This window comes from Myotis myotis, unplaced genomic scaffold (assembly GCF_014108235.1).
Source record: "Myotis myotis isolate mMyoMyo1 unplaced genomic scaffold, mMyoMyo1.p scaffold_m19_p_18, whole genome shotgun sequence".
Taxonomy (NCBI): Eukaryota; Metazoa; Chordata; class Mammalia; order Chiroptera; family Vespertilionidae; genus Myotis; species Myotis myotis.
In genome coordinates, this window is record NW_023416322.1 from 7,351,734 (window position 1) to 7,374,048 (window position 22,315).

Genomic DNA, 22,315 nt, shown 5'->3' on the forward strand with positions numbered 1-22,315 from the left:
CTGGTGAAGGAAATAGATATACAAGTCTAGGAAGTGCAGAGGGTCCCAAACAAGATGAACCTAAAGAGACCCACACCGAGACACATCATAATTAAAATGCCAAGGGTTAAAGACAAAGAGAATCTTAAAAGCAGCAAGAAAAAAGCAATTAGCAACCTACAAGGGGGCTCCCATAAGACTTTCAATTGATTTCTCAACCCAAACTTTATAGGCCAGAAGGGAATGACACAAAATATTCAAAGTGATGAAAAGCAAGTACCTACAACCTTTACAATCAAAGGACAGATAAAGAGCTTCCCAGACAAGAAAAAGCTAAGGGAGTTCATCACCACCAAACCAGTATTATATGAAATGTTAAAGTGTCTCCTTTAAGAAGGAAAACAAAAATTAAAAAATAGAAATAATAAAATGGCAATAGATACATGCATATCAATAATGATTTTATTTTTAAATATGTTTTAATTGATTTCAGAGAGGAAGGGAGAGAGAGAGAGAGAGAGAGAGAGAGAGAAACATCAATGATGAGAAAGAATCATTGAGCAGCTGCCTCCTGCATGCCCCCTACTGGTGTTCGAGCCCACAACCTGGGCATGTGCCCTAACCAGGAATCAAACCGTGACCTCCTGGTTCATGGGTCTATACAACCAATGAGCCACACCAACCAGGCTATTAACAATTACTTTAAATGCAAATGGATTAAACGCTCCAATCAAGCCCATCTATCAAGAATTACTTTATTTTTATTTATTTTTTATTTATTTTAAACATCAGGAGAGTTATATATATATATATATATATATATATATATATATATATATATATATATATATATATATAAAGAGAGAGAGATTTCAGAGAGGAAGGGAGAGGGAGAAACATCAATGATGAGAGGAAATCATTGATTGGTTGCCTCCTGCAGGTCTCCCACCAAGGATCAAGCCTGCAACCCAGGCATGTGCCCTGAGTGGAATCGAACCCTGACCTTTTTGTTCATAGGTCAATGCTCAGCCATGCCAGGTCAGGCAACAATTACTTTAAATGCAAATGGTTAAAAGCTCCAATGAAGCCCAGCTATCAATAATTACTTTAAATGCCAATAGATTAAAAGCTCCAATCAAGCCCAGCCAACATGGCTCAGTGGTTGAGCATCGACCTATGAACAAGGAGGTCAGGGTTCGATTCCCAGTCAGGGCACATGCCTGGGTTGCAGGCTTAATCCCCAATCCCTGGTAGGGGCTGTGCAGTAGGCAGTCAATCAATGATTCTCTCTCATCATTGATGTTTTTATCTCTCTCCCTCTTCCTTCCTCTCTGAAATAAATAAAAACATATTTTAAAATAAAAGCTCATATGTAGATGAATGGATAACAAAACATGACCCTTACACACTTCAGACAGATAGACACACAGAGACTTAAAGAGATGGAAAAAATATTTCATGAACATGAAAATACAGCAAAACAAAAGCCGGGGTAGCAATAGTTATACAGAAATATTTCATCACTTAGAATATTTCGTGCCATTCCCTCTGGCCTGCAATAGTTATACCAGACTTCTTGTTACGAAGTGTATAACAAGAGACAAAAAAGGACCCAGCAATTTCACTTCTGGACTTCTGTGTGTTTATCTGAAGAAACCCAAAACACTAAATAAAAAAGACCTATACATCCATATGTTTAGTGCAGCATTATTTACAATAGCCAAGATATAGAAACAAACTAAGTGTCCATCAACAGATGAATAAATAAAGAAGTGGTGCATATATACAATGGAATATGACTCAGCCATAAGAGAGAATAAAATCTTGCCATCTGCAACACCATGGATGGTCCTAAAGGGTATTGTGCTGAGTAAAATAAGTCAGACAGAGAAAGACAATGCCACATGATTTCACTTATACGTGGAATCTGAAAACCAAAACAAACAAGCAAACCAGAAACAGACTCATAGATACAGAGAACATTTGGCCAGTGACCCAGATGGGAGGAGTTCTGGGGGAGAGGATGGTGAAAAAGGTGAAGGGATTAAGAAGCACAAATTGGCCTTGGCCAGTGTGGTTCAGTTGGTTGAGCATCGTCCAGTACACCAAAAGGTCGCAGGTTCGATTCCAAGTCAGGGCACATACCCAGGTTGCAGGTTCAATCCCTGGTGGGGGTACATACTGGAGACTACTGATCAATGTTTCTCTCTCACACTGAGGTTTCTCTCTCCCCCTTTCTCTCTCTCTAAAAATCAATAAAAGCATTAAAAAGATTTTTTAAAGAAGTACAAATGGGTCATTACAGAATAGTCATGGGACAGCAGAAGGAATATAGTGAAGTACAGCATAGAGAATGTAGTCAGTAATACTGTAATAACTATGTATGCTGTCAGATGAGTACTAGATCAGTTTGTCCGTTACATAAATGTCTACTGGGTTGTATGACTGAAACTAAATAATAGTGCATGTCAACTGTAATTTAAAAATAAGAAATATTTTTAACTGTTTAAGTCTAATCAGATAAATATACCTTGCTTTAGGGAACAATATTTTTAAAAAATTATTTCACTTTTGTCTGTTTAACTTTCCCTAGCTCAGAAATAGGATGTCGATGAGTTGTTGAAAAATAGGAGGATAGGAAAGTTAAGAGTGAACAGAAAGGACCCAAATGTGAGGAAATTGGGAAGGGTGCTCATGGGCAGAGGAAAACCAGTGCCTAGGGTGTAATTCACAATTCTGTTTCTCAATGTGCATGTGCTTCTTTGGCCTGGGGCAGGAAGGACAGATGGCAAAGGAGGACCCTCCCGGTGTGAAAAGTTGGGTGGCGATGGGAGGATCAAAGAGGCCTCTTCTCCAAACCCTGAAGTTGTGGTGAGTCACTTTCTTCACAGCTCTTTGCAACTCTAACCTGCCTTCCACATAAGCATATGTAGATGAGGGAGTGTGTGTGTGAGGTAGGTGTGGGAACAGCTCAGTCAATGAAGACGTGGTGTGTTGAGTGAACCAGTTATGGTGCGTGTTCGTACTTGAAAGCCATAAGGTTCTGGGCGAAATCTATGGGTGGCACTGTTGTACAATGCTGGTAGGTGTGTGGCTGCGGGGGTGTGATTAACAGTTTGTAGGCTGTGCGCAAGTGTGCGCGACATCTGACTGTGTGCAGATTAAAATGGAAATGTGTGCTGGCGTGTGATACAGCTGCAGAACAGTCCAGGAAGCCTTGGTCGTCCGTCTGACTTGGTCTTGCATCCTGGTTCATCCAGATGTGTAACCTCGGGCCCATCACTGACCCTCGATTTTCTTACCTCTGAAACAAGGGTAATAATAAGGACCTTGTAAGAGTGTCATGTGTATTCAAAAGGAAACCCTGCATGCAAAGCGTTTGGTGCCACAGGCCACACATAGTAGGTCTCAAAAATAGGCAGCTGTTATCATGCACTGTGGAGGTGCCTCTTGGGGGTACAGGGGCAAGAGGGAGCAGCAAGCGACCCAGGACTGTGTGTGTGTGATCTGGTGAGGACTGTGTACGAGGCGTGTGCCTTCGCGTGTGCGCACCCAAGCCATTCCTTTTCCTTCTCCGCTGAGCCCCCTATTCAGACCGGGGCAGCGGGTGAGAGGAGATGGTACAAGTTTCCGCAGACACCTCGGGTTTCTGGTTCCTGTGTCTAAGTGAGTAAGAGGTTGAGGGGCCCCGAGGAGCTGCAGGAAGCCAACCGCCTGCACAAGCTTCCTTTTTTCCCTCCACCCAGCAACGGCTGAGCCCTGCAACCCACCTCCACGCCCCACCTCCGCCCGCACCTACTTTCCTTTCAACAAGTAAGCGAGCCGGGGAGGCCAGCACACCCCCAGGAGGAAGGATTCCTCCCCTTCCTTTCCCCCAGTCCCCCTTAAGACGGACCAGGAAGCAGCGCGGCTCGCGGCCGGGCCACCTTAACGGCGGAGCGCGGCTGGCCCCGCGCCAAGCCCCGCCCCCTCGCCGCTCGCGCTCCGCCCCTTCTCCTCCCGCGCGGCTGGGGAGAGCGGGCGGGCGGGCGGACTGGAGTCGGTCCGAGTTGGCCGAAGCTGTTGCCATGACAAGCGTTTTCTTAAGAAAGCTCCGCCGTTGAGACCAGCCGAGCTGGGGCTCGAGGGGGAAGGCGCGAACTTCCTGGGGAACCATCCTTCCGAGGAGAGCCGGACCGGAGGCACCCGCCCAGCTCCCCCGCAGCATTTGCTTCCAGGAACCTGAGGTCCTTCCCGGCGGGAGGGCCGGCGGAGGAGACCGGCCCGCTCTCGGGCCGCTGCAAAAAAAAAAGGCAGGAGAGCAAGCCGGCATCTCTAGCGTGGCTGCTCATTGGGGAGACCAGTGGTCACCCCCGCCCTACCCTGTCCATGGAACCCCGGAGGGAGAGAGCTGCTTGCAGAAGCCTGGATCTTTGCTAGAAAGAAAGCGAGGTAAGGCTTGCAGAGAATGAATTGACTCGCGATGTGCAAACTTTGTTTCTTTCCTCTCGCTGGCTTCTAAAACTCCCTGAATTTCCTGTTCCTGGCATATTTCTTGCTACTGGGTTTGGGGTGTGTGTGTGTGTGTGTGTGTGTGTGTGTGTGTGTACGCGCGCGCGCACAGATTTGTCAAATACTGTATTTCCTTCCTAGACTCAGTTCTGAGAAATCGTATAATCAAACAAGTGACTTATTTTTGTTTTCCTAGTGTTTGTCATTCCTGGGCCGTGGGGGTAGGGAAATGGAGGGATTGTCCTTTTCACACCCAAATGGAGCTTTTGGAAAAAACAGTTCATTGCCCCCATCTGCTCCTGCCCTCCCCCTCCCGCTCCCCCTGGGCTTGGGAATGAGCCGCTGAATGGAAAACTTGCAAAAATATTTTCCGCGTCTGTTCCCTTTCTCGAAAGCCCCAAAGAGAGATGGAAAAAAAAAAAAAAAGGAAAAAAGAACGGAGTAAGAAATCTGCAACGAGAAGGAGGGGCTGCGGTGGGGACTGGGAGATGGGCGCACTGGAGGGGGCGCGGGGAGGTAGCTGGGAGAAGTGGGGTGAGGAAGGGGTGCCCAAATGGAATTTCTTCGGCTTTGTGGAGAAACCTCAGCAGTTTCTCTCTGCCACTTGCAAAACATCCTCAGACTTTCACGTCTATAATTAGCTGTGGAAAAGCTGAGAGATCCCTGCGCCCTGTTGTTTGACTGTGTGCGAAGAGTCAAGAACCAACTGTGTGAGTGTCTCCGAGGGCAACGCCCCGTGCAGCTCTGGTCCCAGAGGGAAGAAAGGGGAGGAGGTGGCGTTGGAAAGTTTGCAATTTCCAGGCTGGTGCAGGGGGGGCTGGTGGGCGCTCCGCGGTGGGGGGCTGGTCGTAGGCGTCCTGGGGAGGAGCGTCCCCGAGTGTCTTGGGGCTGAAGAGGGAGACATTTAGGCTGATTGTCCCTCCCGCCCTCCCGTCGCACACGCTCACTCACATTCCTGGCTGGCTCTTGGGGTGGAGGAGGCTGACTGGCATCCTCCCCGGAGTGAGTGCAGCCTCACACTCCTCCATCTCTTTGAAGGACCCAGCGCGCTCCTCCTCGGCTGGGTGTGGAGGGCGCGGGAGGGGCCGGCCACATCCTGGGAGCGAGTGGGCACTCTGCTGGCCGGAGGCAGCTCCCTCCTGGGCATTCCTGCTGGACTCACAATCACTCGCAGACGCGACGTCGGCGCCGGTTGGCCTGGTTGGGGGGGATGTCAGATGAAGAAATTCACTGGCCCGCAACTGACGCCGCTGGGGGAGGGGAAGCGAAATCCATTCTGCTGCGCCACCTCCGCCTCTGGGTGGAGATCCTCTGCTGTTTTCTTATTTCTTATTTTATTTTTTATTTTACCCACCGCTCTTAGGGTCCTCCCTTCCCTCCTTGAGCCCCTCCCAAAGCTGCCCCTTCTGGTCTTCCAACGTGGAGGTGCCCCTCCAGCCCCCCCCTGAGCTCCCAGCCCTCTTTGCCTGGAAGGAGGGAAGAGATGAGGGTCTTCGTTGGCCGCCGGGACTGGCCCTGGGGAGGGGCCGTGGAGAGGGGCCTCGGGTCAGGAGGGACTGGGTGGGGAAGGTATGGGGGGAGGAGGCAGGAAGAGGCGGTGGCTCTGAGGGCTAGTGAGCCAGGCTCGCCCCCACACGTGTGGGGGTCAGGCAGGGGGAGAGGGAGCAGCTGCCCTCCGCCCCAGCTAGTTTGGTTGGAGGAGTGTTAGTTAAATCGAGCTTAGAAACTGGAGAGAAGGGGCTGGGAGGAGAGCTTAAATGGGGCCCGGGAAACAATAGGAACCAGTTTTTATTTTGAGGTGCTGGATGGTTGACCTGACTGCCCCCCAAAGCTGAACAGCTCTTCCCTCCCTCCCTGTATTCTGATCCAGACAGGAATGAGGGCTTCCCCGTTGGGCAGGAGATCCAAGATAGAATCCAGCCCTTGTCCTGCAGGAAGAAGGTGGGGGTCCATGTCTTCGCTCCTGCACGGGAGCCCTATCTCCCTGCCACCATCTTGCCAGGGTACACCCCCTAAATCATGACGCTCCCCATCCCCACGCCTTCCCTCTTGGCGCATAATCCCACCGTTCCGCAGCACACCTTCCTATTTTCAGTTCTCTGACTAGGGGTGGGTTCTGGTAGGTTCTAGGGGGAGGGGTCTCTATTTAGCGTGCTCTGAGGACCCTGCTCCCGCGGCCTTGAGCAGTGGGTCAGGAGCTGCAGGGCTGGATCCTGTTCGTCCTGAACCTGCTGCCCCTCCCTGGCGGCTCTGCGCCCGGTGCCCGCCTGCACCGCTGCCGGCTCCCCGCGCGCCTCGGCTCCACCCCCGGCTCTGCCTGGACCCGAGTTCTCGGTGCAGAAGGTGCTCCGAGCCGCCGAGGAGGGAGCCTCAGTCCTTTCCCCTGACAGTGTCCACCTCCGTGTCCCAGGCTAAGTTCAAGGTCAAGTCCAAGGAGCACAGTCCCTTAGCCTCTGGGACTCCCCGCACCTACCACAGTGCCCAAGCGTAAAACAGCGCTTGGTCAATGTTTGTTGGAAGAAGCAAGTAGCATTTGGGGGGAGCCTGGGAATCAACCTCACCCAGGCAGATGCTCCCACAGTAACAGTGGGAGGACGTGGCTGAGTCAGATTAGTCGGATTTCTATGGTCTTTGGTGTCAAAAGAAAGTTAACATGGGAGGGCCAATATAGAGCAGTTAAGAGTTTCCCCTTGGTGTGCGTGCTGGGAGAAGTGTGGTGGTGTGGTGGGAGGTGAAGTTCCTAAGCACAGGTATTGGGGAGCCTTCGTGTTCCCCACTCTCACACCCTGGAGGGTCTGGAGAGGAAAGGGCCTGGGCTGACGCAGCACTGAGCCAGCTGCCACCTGTCAGCAATTCAAGCATTCCACCGCAAACTGCCTCCTACTCAAGAATTTAGCTTCTCTCAGTAACCTCCAGGGGCCCTTTTCTCGTTTATTCTATGCTGCTGGCCGTGACCAGCACCCAAAGACATGGATAAGCCTGTCCATCGAGGGCAGCGGTTCTCAACCTGTGGGTCGCGACCCCTTTGGGGGTCAAATGACCCTTTCACAGGGGTCGCCTAAGACCATCGGAAAACACATATATAATTACATATTGTTTTTGTGATTAATCACTACACTTTAATTATGTTCAATTAGTAACAATGAAAACACATCCTGCACATCAGATATTTACATTACGATTCATAACAGTAGCAACATTACAGTTATGAAGTAGCAACGAAAATAATTTTATGGTTGGGGGTCACCACAACATGAAGAACTGTATTAAAGGGTCGCGGCATTAGGAAGGTTAAGAACCACTGATCTAGGACATTCCAGATCCGCCACGCTTTGCAGGAAGGAAAGGAAAGTGCTCATTCTTGGTCCCCAGGCATGTTTGGCTTAGGGTGACCCAGGTATTTGATTTGACCTTGAAGAGGAATGCCCTACCCTGGGCCTCACTGGCTTCCCTGGGGGAATTCTTCCTACCCTCTGACCTCTTCCCCTGAGCCTACCCCTTAGGCAGGACTCCCTTCAGTTCCCTGCTCCTCAGCTATGCATCGATTCCTGTCCTCCCCAGTTGCTATTTGGTGGTAGGGGTGAGAAGGAGAGAGGGATGAGAAAGGCAAGGCTCTGGGTCACAAGGAAGCAGAACTCCCGGCCCCCCTCAAACTGGGAGAGCATCCTTTCCCCCACTCATTTCCCCTTTCTGTAGAGTGGTCATAGCAATAAGGCAGGTGCCTGGGCTGGAGTCCAAGGGGCTGGTGTGGAATGTTTTATGCTCAGCTTCCTCTCCCGTCATCTCTGTCTCCTTTTTCCTTTGTATGAGCCATTCTTGTTCCACTGACTTACCTCCTCTGCACGTGTTAAAACAGAAATGACAGGGACTTTAGACATCTGCCTCCACCCTGCCCCAGTCCCTCGTGATCAATCGGCCCACGTGAAGGTGGATTGAGGAGGGAAACCAGGCAGGATCTAGTTAGAACCAGAGCCCAGGCAGGGGAGGAGCTGTCGAAGGCCGTTTGTGTTGGGGGATAGTGGAGAGGCCAAAGGCAAGAACAGGGAGGTGAGAACATAGGTGTCATGGGGCGAGGGTCCCCTGCTCTCCTTTGCCTCTCCTCACTATCACTCCTGTCTGGCTAAAGCCTTCAGCCTCATCACTTCTTTCTGCTCTGGTTTTCCGAATGGAGTACGGAAATTCAGAAGGATGAACTGGGATGGAATCAAGAGACCTTTGCTCTTGCCAGACCTCCAGGGCAGAGGGAGCTTGGGGTAGTGTGTTACTGGTGGGAAGGTTCAAGACTCTTAGGTTGGCTCAGAGAACCTCCCAGCTCAGAACACCTCCTAGATTTTAAATCAATGCCAGGCGTACAAACCAGCACCGCTCCTATGGCGGGGAAGTGAGCAATACCTAACAAAGCAACATAAGCATTTACCCAGCAGTCCAACTTCTAGGAATTTATCCAGAAAAATGCACATTCACGATTATAAAATGCATACGCACAAGGTGATTCTCTGAGCCATGTTTGTAATAGGTTAGGAAATCATTGGAAACTACCCAAGGTCCATCTTTAATAGACTGGTTGAATGAACAACAGTACATCCATATAGTGGAGTACTATGAGGCCAAAAACAAGGAATAGGAAGGAGCCCTATGAACTTATATCATTTTTAGGATGAGTTATTAAATGAAAAAAAGCAAGATGCAAAAGAATGTATGTAGTATAACACCTTTGGGTTGAGAAAACGGCAGATTTTTTTTTTTTTTTTTTTTTGCGGACATACATGCGCACACACACACACACACAGGAAAGACAAACTAGAAATTAATTAAAATGGTTACCTATATGGGGTGGGTGGGAACAAAGTAAAGGAGATAGGAATGGAAGTAAAAGTTTACAGATTATACCTTTTTAGGCAGTTTTTATTTTTAAAATGTATATATATTTATCGACTTCAGAGAGGAAGGGAGAGGGGGAGAGAGAGAGAAACATCAATGATGAGAGAGAATCATTGATCAGCTGCCTTGAAACTTGGGCATATACCCTGACTGGGAATCAAACCATGACCTCCTGGTTCATAGGTCGACACTCAACCACTGAGTCACACCGGCCGGGCCAGGCAATTTTGATTTTTGAACCAGGTAAATAGTTTACATATTCACAAATTAAATTAGATCCAAAGAAAGAAAAAAACAAACCCTAAAGCTGACCACACAGAGGCAATGAACTTACCTGTATATCAACTTGATTACTCTATAAGAAAAAAAGTAAGTCAAGTAATTGTTTAGTTTAATTCTTTAGTCCTGACTCTGTATTCTTAATGGAATATATAGTCTAAGGATAGAAAGAACTGAAAAAAAAATCTTAAACTTTACTCTGCAGGTCTGTTATTGGTCATGTCATTGATGTCATAAATTGGAAACTTTTTTGTTTATTGTAGAGATAGATCAAGTGAGGAACTATTGATATTACTGAAAAGTAGGGTTTCACTATGGAAGAAGAGAGACAAAAATATGGGCTGGGGAAAGGTGAGAAAGAACCCTGTGTTTCTCTATGTCCCTCCTAGGTCTGTCCACTGGGAGAGTGCAGAAGCAAGGCTGCACCTTAACACTGAACACACCTCATGCCCAGGCTTTCATTCCTAAGCACCACTCCCCAGTGACAGAAAGTAGTGCTCCTGGGAGAAATGGCTGACTTCAGGTCTGGGACTGGCAAACTACAAGTGAGTCATGTTATGCAGAAAGCTAGAGCATGCCCGTGACAAAGGGACATGGGAGTTGGCTTCAAGGGACTCCCACTGCGCAAATTTGGGACACATTGAGCATCAAAAAGAATAACATTAATAGACTGCAAGACACAGCATAAAAAATTCCATGTGTCTATTCTGACAGTTAAAATGGAGCAGGGAGGGAAAACTCTTAACAAATAAATGCCAGCTAATGAAATGTAGAAGTAATGACAGAATTTGAAATGGACCAGTTTGCAACCCCCAGTATAATAGCTGACTCAGGCTAGGCTTACTAATGGATGCTAACCCCATTGAGAACAAGGTTGGTCTCAGTGTATCACCTCGTGGATTACTTCTTACAAAAGGAGAAACCTGTCTGTACAGAGAGTCAGTGCTATCCACCTTAACCAAGTAACCAGTGCTAGTGGCATTACCTGGCATTAATTCCTCTTGATATGCTAGAACAGTGGTTCTCAACCTTGGCTGCACATTAGAATCACCTGGGAATCTTTTTAAAATCCTGACTTCTGGGCCTCATCCTCCGGAAATTCTGTGTCTTTGTTATGGGGTGGGGCCACAACATTAGTAACAAAGAAACAGAATTTCCGGAGGATGAGGCCCATAAATCAGGATTTTAAAAAGATTCCCAGGTGATTCTAATGTGCAGCCAAGGTTGAGAACCACTGATCTAAGTGAAGGGTCTGAGTTGTTTATTGTACTTTGTTTCCAATGCTTCAGGTTTGAAATTTTCCTAACACTAAGTTGGGGAGAGAAGTCAATTTCAAGAAGGACTCCTACAGCCCTAGACTCCACTCACTCATCCCCCAAACTCCCAGCCAAGTAAGCTCCCTGGTCCCCACTGGCACACACACAAGGGAGTCCTGACAATGTGATTTCCCTCTGGGAGTCTTCCCTCTCACCCTCATTGCTGCCAACACCAGGCTTTTCCTTCCAGATGGGAAGCAGCTGGGCACAGTGGGTGGGCCAGCTGGGCCCCGGGGCAGCAGGTGGGAGCAGGCATTCCCCCACCCCCCACCTCCTCCCATCCCATGGGCCAGCTGAGGAAGCCTATACACAGAGGGCTTCCAGAAGCACTCACCTTACCTTTTGAGGAGGGGTCTCCCAAGGAATCCATCAGAGACATCCTCTCTGAATTCTATAATCGAGTGATTTGGAGAGAACCCAGCTGTGCCTGCCCTGATATTTCAAGCCTGGGTTAAGCAAGACCTAACGCTGCCTAAAGACTTGGCACTGTCTGTGACCCAAATCACCATGCTGCCCCCACCCCCCAGCCCAGCTCTGGAGAGAGATCAGGTTTCCGGGACTGCTCATCTCTCTCTCTGTCTCCTCTCCCTGGAAACCCTGGGGCCAGGCCTAGCGTGACTCAGGCTCTTTTCATGTAGGAGAGGGCTATTATTGATCCGTTAGTCAATTCCCCTTCTGTCTTGCTAGGGAGCCTGAAAAAGTGGGAGCCAGGAAGTTGGAAGGGGGCAGACAGGGAGGAGTTTGTTCTCCGGTGCTGCCAGGGCTGCCAGAAGAGCACGGGACTGGGAGTCCGGAAACTGGTGATCTGGGCTGCGGTGGGACCCAGACCCGGGCAGCTGATGAAGAGGAGCTTGGATACAGGCATTTCTGATTCAAGACTCTCCTTTTCTACAAAGAGGCAGTGCTCTCAGTGCCTACAGCACACCCTTTTGTCATAGACCAGTGATGGCGAACCTATGACACGCGTGTCAGAGGTGACACGCGAAATCATTTTTTTTTTGGTTGATTTTTCTTTGTTAAATGGCATTTAAATATATAAAATAAATATCAAAAATATAAGTCTTTGTTTTACTATGGTTGCAAATGTCAAAAAATTTCTATATGTGACACGACACCAGAGTTAAGTTAGGGTTTTTCAAAATGCTGACATGCCGAGCTCAAAAGGTTCGCCATCACTGTCATAGACTGTAGCACAATCTAACAGCCTGTAGTTAAGTTCCATCTTTCTACTGGGGGTGACCAACGGAGACCTGAGAGGTTCTGCCTTGTGGGCAGCCACCCTTGAGGTCTAAGGGTAGGACGTGTATTAATACTCCCCATCTCACCTGCCTGGTCGTTCAACTGAGAAGTGCCTACTCAGTAGCTTCCGAGGCCACAACTCGACGATGTCCTAAGCCAGAAACAGAAAGACTGGCTGGAGATACAGAGATCCAAGCCTTCAGCGTGTTCACTGTCTCCTAGGGCTCATGATCCCCAAATAGTCACTAGGTCCAGCCAGATGAAATTGCCAACATGCGACCACTTTTGACCCACAAAAGACAACTGAATATGGTTCGATCTGATATTAGTATGATTAGACACTGGGAACCAGGGACCAGTCAATGCTATGGGATGCAGAGAGAAGGTTTTCATCTGAACTGTGGGTTGGGTTTGAAAAAAAAATTTGGGTAAAGTTTCCAGCTGCTAGGCCAGTCTGCCTTCCCTCTCTTGGCCCTGGAAGTAGACGCATTGGCTGAGCCCTTGTCCAGACTCTGGTTGAGAGCCCAGCATTAGCCTTTCTGGTAACTGGCCAGAGCTGCTGCCCATGGATAGAGAGGAGAGTACTGTCCATTTGTAGTCCACTATCCATGTGCCCTGAATGCCCTGCTTCATATCTTAGGAGCTAAGGAAGGAGGAACCTAAGAAAGGAGGCAGTAGAAAAATACTCATCCTATTCTTCCCCCTGTCTAGTGGCAGATAGAGCAGGGACACACCCTTAAGGCCTCATCTGGCACAGTGTCACATGATGCTGGGAGCCAAGGGGTATTGTGGGAATGGGGAGACCAGAATTTGGCAGGGCTCACCTGGAAGTCATCCTTGGAGGAGGTGCTTGCCAAACAGGATATGAATGAGGAGAGGGGACAGATTTGATGGAGAAGAGGATGGGGAGGGGAGGGGGTTGGGAGCAAGGGCGGTGCTGCTGCATCTGGTCGAGGACACTCAGCATCATGGAGAGTCAGATGCTCTGGCAGGTGAGGGAGGCTGTCTCCCTCCCACCCACACCCCCCACTGGGCCACCTCATCCTGGAGCCAGCACCGGTGTCCAGGGCAGGATGGCGCCTGGCCTCAGCAGCCTGCTTTCTGAAAGTCTGCTCATGGTGCTCATGGACCCTTAGGGTGATATCTGGATGTGGCCTCCCCGCCGTGTGCACCACAGCCTCTGTTGGGGAAGCATCAGAGGACATCTGTTAGGATGCTGGAACAGGTGCAGCTGCACCAGACTTCCAGGGGCTTTCTGACCTTGGTCCAGAGGACGTCCGTCACCAGGCTTTGGACCGGGTGCAGGGGTTGGGGAGGGAGGGTGTTTAGAGCATTTGAGATGGATAGAGTTGAAGAAATGGTCCAATTTCCCTCTTTTGTAAGTGAGAAAACTGAAACCTAGAGAGTTGCCCAAGGACACCAGACTAGTTTGAGCCTGAGCCAGAGCTGGAGGGGGCCTGTGAGTGGGCCCCCGACCCCATCAGTGTCTCACTTTGTGACCTAGATAAACGACAAACCTCCTCGGTCCCCAATTTCGCTACCCGTGTCAGAGGGAGAACCATTCCAGCCCCTGCAAGGATGCTGTGTGCCGTGAGGTCATGTGCTAGGAGCACTTGGGAAGAAAGATGCTAGAAACCCTAAGTTCTGTGCTGGGATGGTTGCTGCTATTATTAACAATTAAGGTCATTAGCATGCGAGAAGATGCAGAGAAGAAACACTCTAGGCACCACCCCCATCACCGTGCGGCTCCCAGTGGAGCCCTGAGCCAGAGAAGCAGCATGGTGAGAGGGTGCAGAAGTCCTGGGTAGGCCGGGCAGAGCCTTCCTCCTGCCTGGGCACCCTTGCCCCTGCCCTTTCTCAGCGTAGCTTCTCTGAAAGGTCAGAGGAAGTATGGAGGGGAAGCACTCTGACCAGTTTCTTCCTCAGCAGCTGATTCAGCCCGGGTGGCTGTGGAGCCCTGATTTGGGGGCTCCGAGTCAGCAGAGCGAGGTTGCTATCATGTGACAACACAGGCTGATTGTCTTGCCAGAGCCAACCTGTCATTCATTCACTTGCTCATTTGTTTATTCAACAAACATTGTCGTGGATTCAAACTGCAGGTCAGGCACTGTGCTAGGCGTTGGGGAGAAGTGGTGTCCAGGAGGCAGGGAGTGGCTGCTTTCAGCCACAGGATGAGTATCCTGGGCCTGGGGTGTGCAGCAGGCCCTGACGGGAACAGTGTTCTAAGGCACTTGCACTTGTGTCCCTAGAGAACACTTGGACCCCGACTTCAGGAATAGAAGGCCTTGACTCCATACACAGTTGAACTGGAGGGGCCTTGGAGATCACTGCAGGAGAGCCCCCAGGTACCAAGAGATTGCAGCCTGTGGTGAAGGACTTGCCCTTGCCCTTGGCCAGAGCCAGGCTTCTCCCGGGCCAGGGCCTGGCTCTGGTGCTGAAGCTGGGTGCTCAGCTAGCCTGGTATGTCTTTCCCTGGGGTGGGACCCCAGTGTTACCTGATTTTGACACCCCGCCCCCCGGCTTATACTTTGGGGCCTCTGGGTCTGCTGGGACGCCCAGAAGGGATCTGAATGGAACCTTGGAATGAAACCCTCAGTTTCTCTTGTAATCCTTACTTCTTATTTTGGCCCCTCGCCCTACTTTCCAGAGGTAGTGTAGTATTACAGGATAAAACAGTGGACTTAGATTTGGTTGGTACATATTATACACACTTTTATTGAGCCTCAGTTTCCCCATCTATAAAATGTGTAATATCACCTTCTATTATGCACCCTATAGAGTGGCCTGATAAACAATGAGACCTGGGAGGCGAGAGCACTGCACGAATGCTGACGTGCTAGGTCTGTGTGCTGCCCTCTCATTTCCGGCCCTTCTCTTCACTGCCCAGCCCCAGCACCTCACTCTCCACTCCAGAGCCTGCTCTTACCGTGTCTTATCTCCTCACCTAGCCCAGTGATGGCGAACCTTTTGAGCTCAGCGTGTCAGCATTTTGAAAAACCCTAACTTAACTCTGGTGCCGTGTCACATCTAGAAATTTTTTGATATTTGCAACCATAGTAAAACAAAGACTTATATTTTTGATATTTATTTCATATATTTAAATGCCATTTAACAAAGAAAAATCAACCAAAAAGGTGAGTTCGCGTGTCACCTCTGACACGCGTGTCATAGGTTCGCCATCACTGACCTAGATCAAGACCTACAACAATACTTGTTGCATCTTAAATAATAATAACCACAGTGCAAGCGATAGTCTGAGCTAACTCACATTCATTCATTATGTGCTAGGTATTAAATTTGGATTCCTCATTTAATATTCTTAGCAAATAATGAAGTCAATGCTAGTGTTGTCTTCATTTTGCAGGTTAGTAAGGATATTCATAAAGCATAAGGCTGAGGTCCTACCCTGCTGCAGCCCATATATGGATTTCCTCTTTCCATTGCTAAGTGACTGACTGCTTGACAAGAAAAGGGAGAGATTCAAGAGCATTTATTGAGTGTCAACGAAATGCCAGCTGCTTTCAAGTTTTGTCACAACAACCACCTTCTGAGACGGGTACAGGATTTGTCTTGGAGATTATCTGGTTGTAAGAACAGAAACCCACTCAAAGAAGTGAACGTAAAAGGGGCTTGACTGGGAGGTCACAGAGAAACATCACAGACGTGGTGCCTTCTGTAGAGCCAGAAAGACTCGCCCCGTAGCACTCCCTTATCCATGTGAGCACCCGGGGTGGCTAACCAAGCCGCAGGTTCAGTGGCCAAGTTTATAGGACCTTCCCACTTACCTCTCCAGGGTAAGTTAACTCAGTCTGTCAGTCCAAATGCCAGGAGATGCTGGTTCCAGCCAGGTCCAATGTGCATCCCTGCTGTCTGTGGCCTGCTGGGGGGGGGGGGGGGGTAGGTCTATCCCTTCATCGGGGCCTATGGTGGGAGCAGGTGTTTCTAGGGGGGAAATTCCTTGACCTTAGGTGGATTCAAATCAAAGTATGCTCTTCACCTCACCTGACTCTCTCTAAGATATCATGGAGATGATGCCCTGGTTGCAGAAATAAGAGGCCATGTGAGTTGTCCTGGAATATGTGGGTTTAGATGTGCCTGGAAAATAGGTTACCATTTTGAACCCTGCTCTATGCCAGGTGTTTCATATACATTATCTGTAATCATTATAACATCCCTACAATATGCTATTGTCTCTGTTTTACAGATGAGAAAGCTAACATTCAGGGAGTGAAGTAGCTTGCCCAGAGGTCATCTGGCTGGTTAGGGTTGGTTATTTGACCCAGGCCTTCTCTAACACTAAGATCCATGCTCTTTCTTTTAAAGAAAGAAAGAAAAGGAAGGAAGAAAGGAAGGAAGGAAGGAAGGAAGGAAGGAAGGAAGGAAGGAAGGAAGGGAGGAAGGAAGGAAGGAAGGGAGGGAGGGAGGAGGAGGGAGGAGGGAGGGAGGAAGGAACTATTTCACTTTGATTCTGTTGGAACATACGTTCCATGAGGGCAAGGATCTTATTCTTTTTGTTCACTGATGTGCCCCAGGCACCTGTAACAGTACCTGACACATTGTAAATGTTCAATAAGAACATTTCTGAGTGGACTTTGCTTTGGTATCATCTGCATGCCTGGGCTTCCCATGGTCAGAGAAGAAAAAGGAAGAGTCTAGGCCGTGGAAAAGGGGCCACTGAAATATGTAGGGGTGTGCCTCTGGGTGTGCCTCTGATTTACTCAACTCCCACAGTCAACTCTGATGGGGGCATTAGGCACAGTCCCTCAAAGTGGAGGAGTCCAGGAAAGCATAGCCCTAGAGCCCTATACATCAGACACTCAACCCAGTGAGGGGAGCAGGAGAAAGGAGAGACCCCTAACACTGGGTCACCCACTTACTGAGCCGAGGAAACGGATGCCAAGGCCCGATTTCCACTGGGTTTTCAGCCCCAGGGGTGAGAGTTCACCAAATCCTGACTCTCTCCCGGGGCCTTTCTCCATAGCAATTCCCTGTGTCCTCAGCCACCAGTCAGCCTTCCCAAGGCCAGCTGCATGGTTTTCTATCACAGCACAGATTTGGGAGTCAGTGGAACTGGGTTCCAGTCTGCCTGGCCAGCTGTATGACCCTGGACAAATTATTTAACCTCAAAGACTCCATTTTCTCTGGAAAATGAGGATAATACATGAATATCAAGGGTGATACATGTTCCAGGGGCCTGGCCCATAGTAAGTGTTCGTTGAATTTTTATTTTTCCTCTTCCGTCCTTCCATTTCTCTTTTCCTTCTCCATGGATGTTGGCACAAACCTGCCCATCTACTCTCTGCTAACCTTTGGCTTCACACCTCTATCAGAGGGTTATAGTCTCTTATCCGCCAGGAACAGAAAGGACCAGTAGCCCCAGCCTGCCGCAAAGGGCCTGCCGAGGCCCCGGGGACTCCATCATTTCCACATGACAGGCTGTCCTCAGTGCCAGCTCTGGGGTTGTGCTTGATGCTTGCGCAACAAGAGTCCCAGCAAGATAAGGCAGAGTGGCAGGTGCGGAGCTGCACCCACCTCGCCTTGTTTGTTCCTGCCCTGCATTCCTCCCCCAGGAGCAGATGCTGTCAGAGCCACTGCTGGGAAGGGAAGTTTCTCGTTGATGGAGAAAACCAGACTGAGCTCCACTTGCTCATGGAAACTGGGGCCGAAGGATGTGATCACCATTTGGTCCCCGAGAGAAGCCACCGGCTGTCATCCGAATGGAGCAGGCCACTGGGTACATAGCCAGGGGAGTCCCAGCCTGGGACTTCCTCTCTCCCCAGCGCACACCCACACAGAACTTTTAGGGACAGCTTGGCCAAGGCAATGCACGAACCAGAACTTGCCTTCCCTGAAAGGGGCTTGGCATTGAGTGGCTGGGTTGGGTCCCTGTTCTTGCTCCTGCTTCTGATCCATCACCTAAGTGCTCCAGGCTCTCTTGGGGTGGGGGAAGTTCTCCAGCCCCCTTGCAGTTTCTCAGGGATGGGAGATGCTTTCAGAAGAAGTGAGGGCATGGCGATGAGCTGAGAGCGCATGCGAGCAGGCCTGAGGCAGCAGGGTTGATGAGATGTGTCAACTGGTGAGTTCTGGCTGCGGCATCAGCCCAGCCCACTCACAGCCTATGACAGGGGTGGGCAAACTTTTTGACTCGAGGGCCACAATGGGTTCTTAAACTGGACCGGAGGGCCGGAACAAAAGCATGGATGGAGTGTTTGTGTGAACTAATATAAATTCAAAGTAAACATCATTACATAAAAGGGTATGGTCTTTTTTTTTTTTTTTTAGTTTTATTCATTTCAAACGGGCCGTAGTTTACCCACGGCTGGCCTATGAGCTCCTTGAAAGAAGTGGTGCCTTCGTCATCTCTGCATACCCAGTGTTTAGCACAGTCCTTGGCTCATAGAGTCATCATCCATAAACGATGGATGGATGGATGGATGGATGGATGGATGGATGGATGGATGGCAATAAGCAGATACAAATTTTTCTTTAACTAGAGTGCAGAGCACAGCAAAGTTTGCCTTTTTCTTTCCCGGGGTCATCATCCCTGTTGAACACTCCATCACCTCATGCCTGAGTAAGTGCAAAGGCACCCTAGTGACAGGCAGGTGGCCTGGAGGAATGAGTTCTAGCTTGGCAGGTGAGGGGCCTGGGATTTGAACCATTTATCACTTTTGGGAAATCACTAGACCTTTCTGGGCTTCAACTTGGTCATGTTTAAAGTGAATACTTTGGCCTAAATGTACTTCAAGGACATTTCAACTCTCAAATTCTCTGCCTCCTCCTAGCTAAACAGCCGTGAAGATTAATTATAGTTGGTTAAAATTTTTAAACATAAAATTTCACATAGAAATCCAAATGTCTTGCTTCTTTTCAAAAAACCAGAAGCTCTGACCGTCCCGGCCTGCCTTTCCCCAGGGCAGTGGTCAGCAGGGACTGTCCCTGCGCTCCCTTCAGACCAGCCTGTGCTTTCTGGCTTACCGCAGCCTCCGCCTCTCCCTGACCCACAGTGCTCAGCCTGCTTTGCTTATTTTTGTGCCTGTCTGGTCCCAGTCAGCATTTGAACGTGCAAACCGAGAATGGAAAAAATAAAACTTCTAAGAGCGAAGCCAGGGCACTTGGGTGGCAGGCACCGTGGGGATCTTCCTGGGACGTTGGTGACTGGGTTGTGTAAAGACACAGTGGTCAGTGCCCCAGGAGACTTTGCTTAGGGACTTGGCCTCCCAGAACTGTTGAGCCCTTGACTGACGGCTGTCCCCCTTCACCCACCTCCCCCACCTTGGGCCCCGCTGGGAGCTTGGGAGGCTCCCTGGGGCCTCCTCTGTGTAACTGTGTGTGGGCACTGCTTGGAGGTGGGGAGAGGGCTGGGACTCCATTGTAGGAGGACGTTGGCAATGGTGGCAATTCCCCTTTCACTTCTTTCTTTTGTCCAACCTCATCTCCTGGCACCTGTTGCCGTAAACAGCTGCACTTTAGAGCTCCCGGGGCAGGCCATCCCAATGTCCCTTGTCTCCCCGGAGCTCACCTGTGCCCAGTTTATGTCAGAGCTGTTTCCCACTCAGCTCCTTGGTCATCCTCTCTGAGCCCTGGCAGCTCTGCCATCTCCTACCCTACCCAGATAGAGCATCCCCTGCCTACCCCTGTCAGTCTCTTCATACCTGTGGGTTGCATACTTTTTTTTTTTGAGGGTTGGAGGAACCGGTTCTTTATTTTAAAAGGACACTTGTTAATTTTCAGTATCAAAACTGTTGCACTGTTGGTTTCTCTTTCTCCCAAATGGCCCCCAAAGAGACCGCACCAAAGGAGAGGTCGTTGTAAGCCAATAAGCTGCAGGGTGCACACTGCACAGACCTCGCAGCAACCTCACCGAGGAGGGGGTCTTGGGTAGGGGAAGGAACCGGCAAAGGTCAGCACAGCGCCAGCCCAGACCAGCGAGCCCTCACAGCCAGATGGGATGGCCAGTGCGCCCCAACCCCAAGGAAGCAACGTTTCAAAATAATACAAAATTTAAAAACAGTTTTGTCCATGTGTACATAAACTATTCAAGATTTCTCCAGCACCAACTGGTGTATACTTTTCTTAGGCTTGTTTTTTATAGTTTATTCTGAGGTCTGATCTAGCCCTGTGATTTTTTTTTCTCCCAAGAGCCTCTCTGTTTCCTTTCATCGGCCTGGCATTCCTCAGTCTTCTCTCCTCGTGTGACACCCTCCCCTTGTCGTGGCTTCCTTCTCATATAGACAGGGACATCTGAACTCCGGTTTACATTATGATGATTCTTTTTTAATTAAAAATAAATTTTTTCAATTACAGTTTACATTCAATATTATTTTGTGTTCATTTCAGGTGTGCAGCATAGTGGTTAGACAATCATATACTTTTACAGAGAGTTCCCCCTGATATGTCCGGTACCCACCTGGCACCATACACACTTACTACAGTATCATTGATTATCTCTCCTATCCTGCACTTTACACCCCATGACTGTTGTGTAACTACCCATCTGGACTTCGCATTCCCTTCACCTTTTTCACCTGGCCCCCCACTCCCTTTCCCCTCGGCCAGTCATCAGTCTGTTCCTTGAGTCTGTTTCTATTTTGTTTGCTTGTTTATATTGTTCTTTAGATTCCACATATAAGTGAAATCATATGGCACTTGTCTTTCTCTGACTATTTTCACTTAGCATGAGACCCTCTATCAGCGGTTCTCAACCTGTGGGTCGTGACCCCTGAAAATACTTCCTGCATATCAGATATTTACATGACGATTCATAACAGTAGCAAAATTACAGTTATGAAGTAGCAACAAAAATAATTTTATGGTTGGAGGTCACCACAACATGAGGAACTGTATTAAAGGGTCGCGGCATTAGGAAGGTTGAGAACCACTGCAAGTGCATCCAGGCTTTTGCAATCAATCCATTATGATGATTCTTGTCCCGGTCACTTTCAGAGACATGGCATGACTTTTGGTGTTTCCCAGGTATCCTTTCATCTAAATCAGGGGTGGGGGACGTCGGGCCTGCAGGCCCTGTAAGGCCCACAAAATCATTAGGTCTGGCCCTGCCAAGGCATTAGGGGTGAGTTAAATTAAATGTTGGACCAAATACAGCAGGCTCACATTTTTTATTATTATTATTATTATTATTATTATTATAGCAGGCTTTTAAGTTGATAGTTTTATATGGCCCACGAATGATGTCATATATATCCACATGGCCTTTGGCAGAAAAAAGGTTCCCCACCCCTACTCTAAATGGTGGGTTTTGAGCTAGGCAGGGCTTCAGTTTTTTAAAGATACTTACTTTCTTTTTTCCTGAGTGTAAAGCAATACATAACAATAAATCCCTAACAGTCACTGAGCACTTACTATCTGTCAGGCGCCATGCCAAATGCTGACATTCCATGACCTCATTTCCTCCTTTGGACAACTCTGTAAAGTAGGTGTCATTCCTGGTCTTTCCCAGAGAAGAAAGTGAGGTTCCAAGAGTGGAAATATTTTATCCAGGGTTCCATGGCTACTAAGTGGGGGATGTGGAATTCAAACCATGTCTCTTAAAGTCTGAACTCTGTTGCTTCCATATAAGATCTTTCTAGAAAGTTTGGAAAATTCAGAAAAACATAAAGGAAAAACATAAGATTTCTATAAGTCCAGAGATAACAACATTTTGGTATGTTCCATTTTATTCTCTTATTTCACTTTTTTTTTTAAATATGTTTTCCCTTTTTTATTGATTTTGAGAGAGAAAGGAAGGGAGAGGGATAGAGAGATAGAGACATCGATTAGAGAGGAGCATCATCGATCAGCTGCCTCCTGCACGCCCCCTACTGGGGATCGAGCCCACAACCCAGGCATGTGCCCTGACCAGGAATCGAGCCTGCAACCTTTTGGTTCCTGGGAGGATGCTCAACCACTGAGCCATACCAGCCAGGCCCCTTTTATTCTTTTATATATGTGAGTGAATATATACATTTTTTAATAAATTGGAAACACATTGAATATTGAATTGTTTTTAAATTTTATTTGTTGATTGATTTTAGAAAGAGAGGAAGAGGGGCAGAGAAATATCGATTTGTTGTTTCATTTATTTATGCATTCATTGGTTGATTCCTGAGCTACCCAGGCAGGGCAAATAC

The 22,315-nt window shown here is 48.7% G+C and overlaps 1 protein-coding gene across 8 annotated transcripts in view; it reads left to right on the forward strand.

The window, feature by feature from the left end:
• The first annotated feature begins 3,977 nt into the window (after positions 1 to 3,977).
• Positions 3,978 to 22,315, forward strand: part of ATP2B4 (ATPase plasma membrane Ca2+ transporting 4) — a 97,941-nt gene continuing 79,603 nt past the window's right edge. For 5 of the 8 annotated variants that reach the window (XR_004973272.1, XR_004973273.1, XM_036343251.1 and 2 more), the window contains exon 1: positions 3,979 to 4,410. The gene's annotated coding sequence lies outside the window, so the exon portion shown is untranslated. Of the gene's footprint in view, positions 4,411 to 22,315 lie in introns of all 8 variants that reach the window. The other 3 variants (XM_036343246.1, XM_036343247.1, XM_036343250.1) reach the window with 2 other exon arrangements.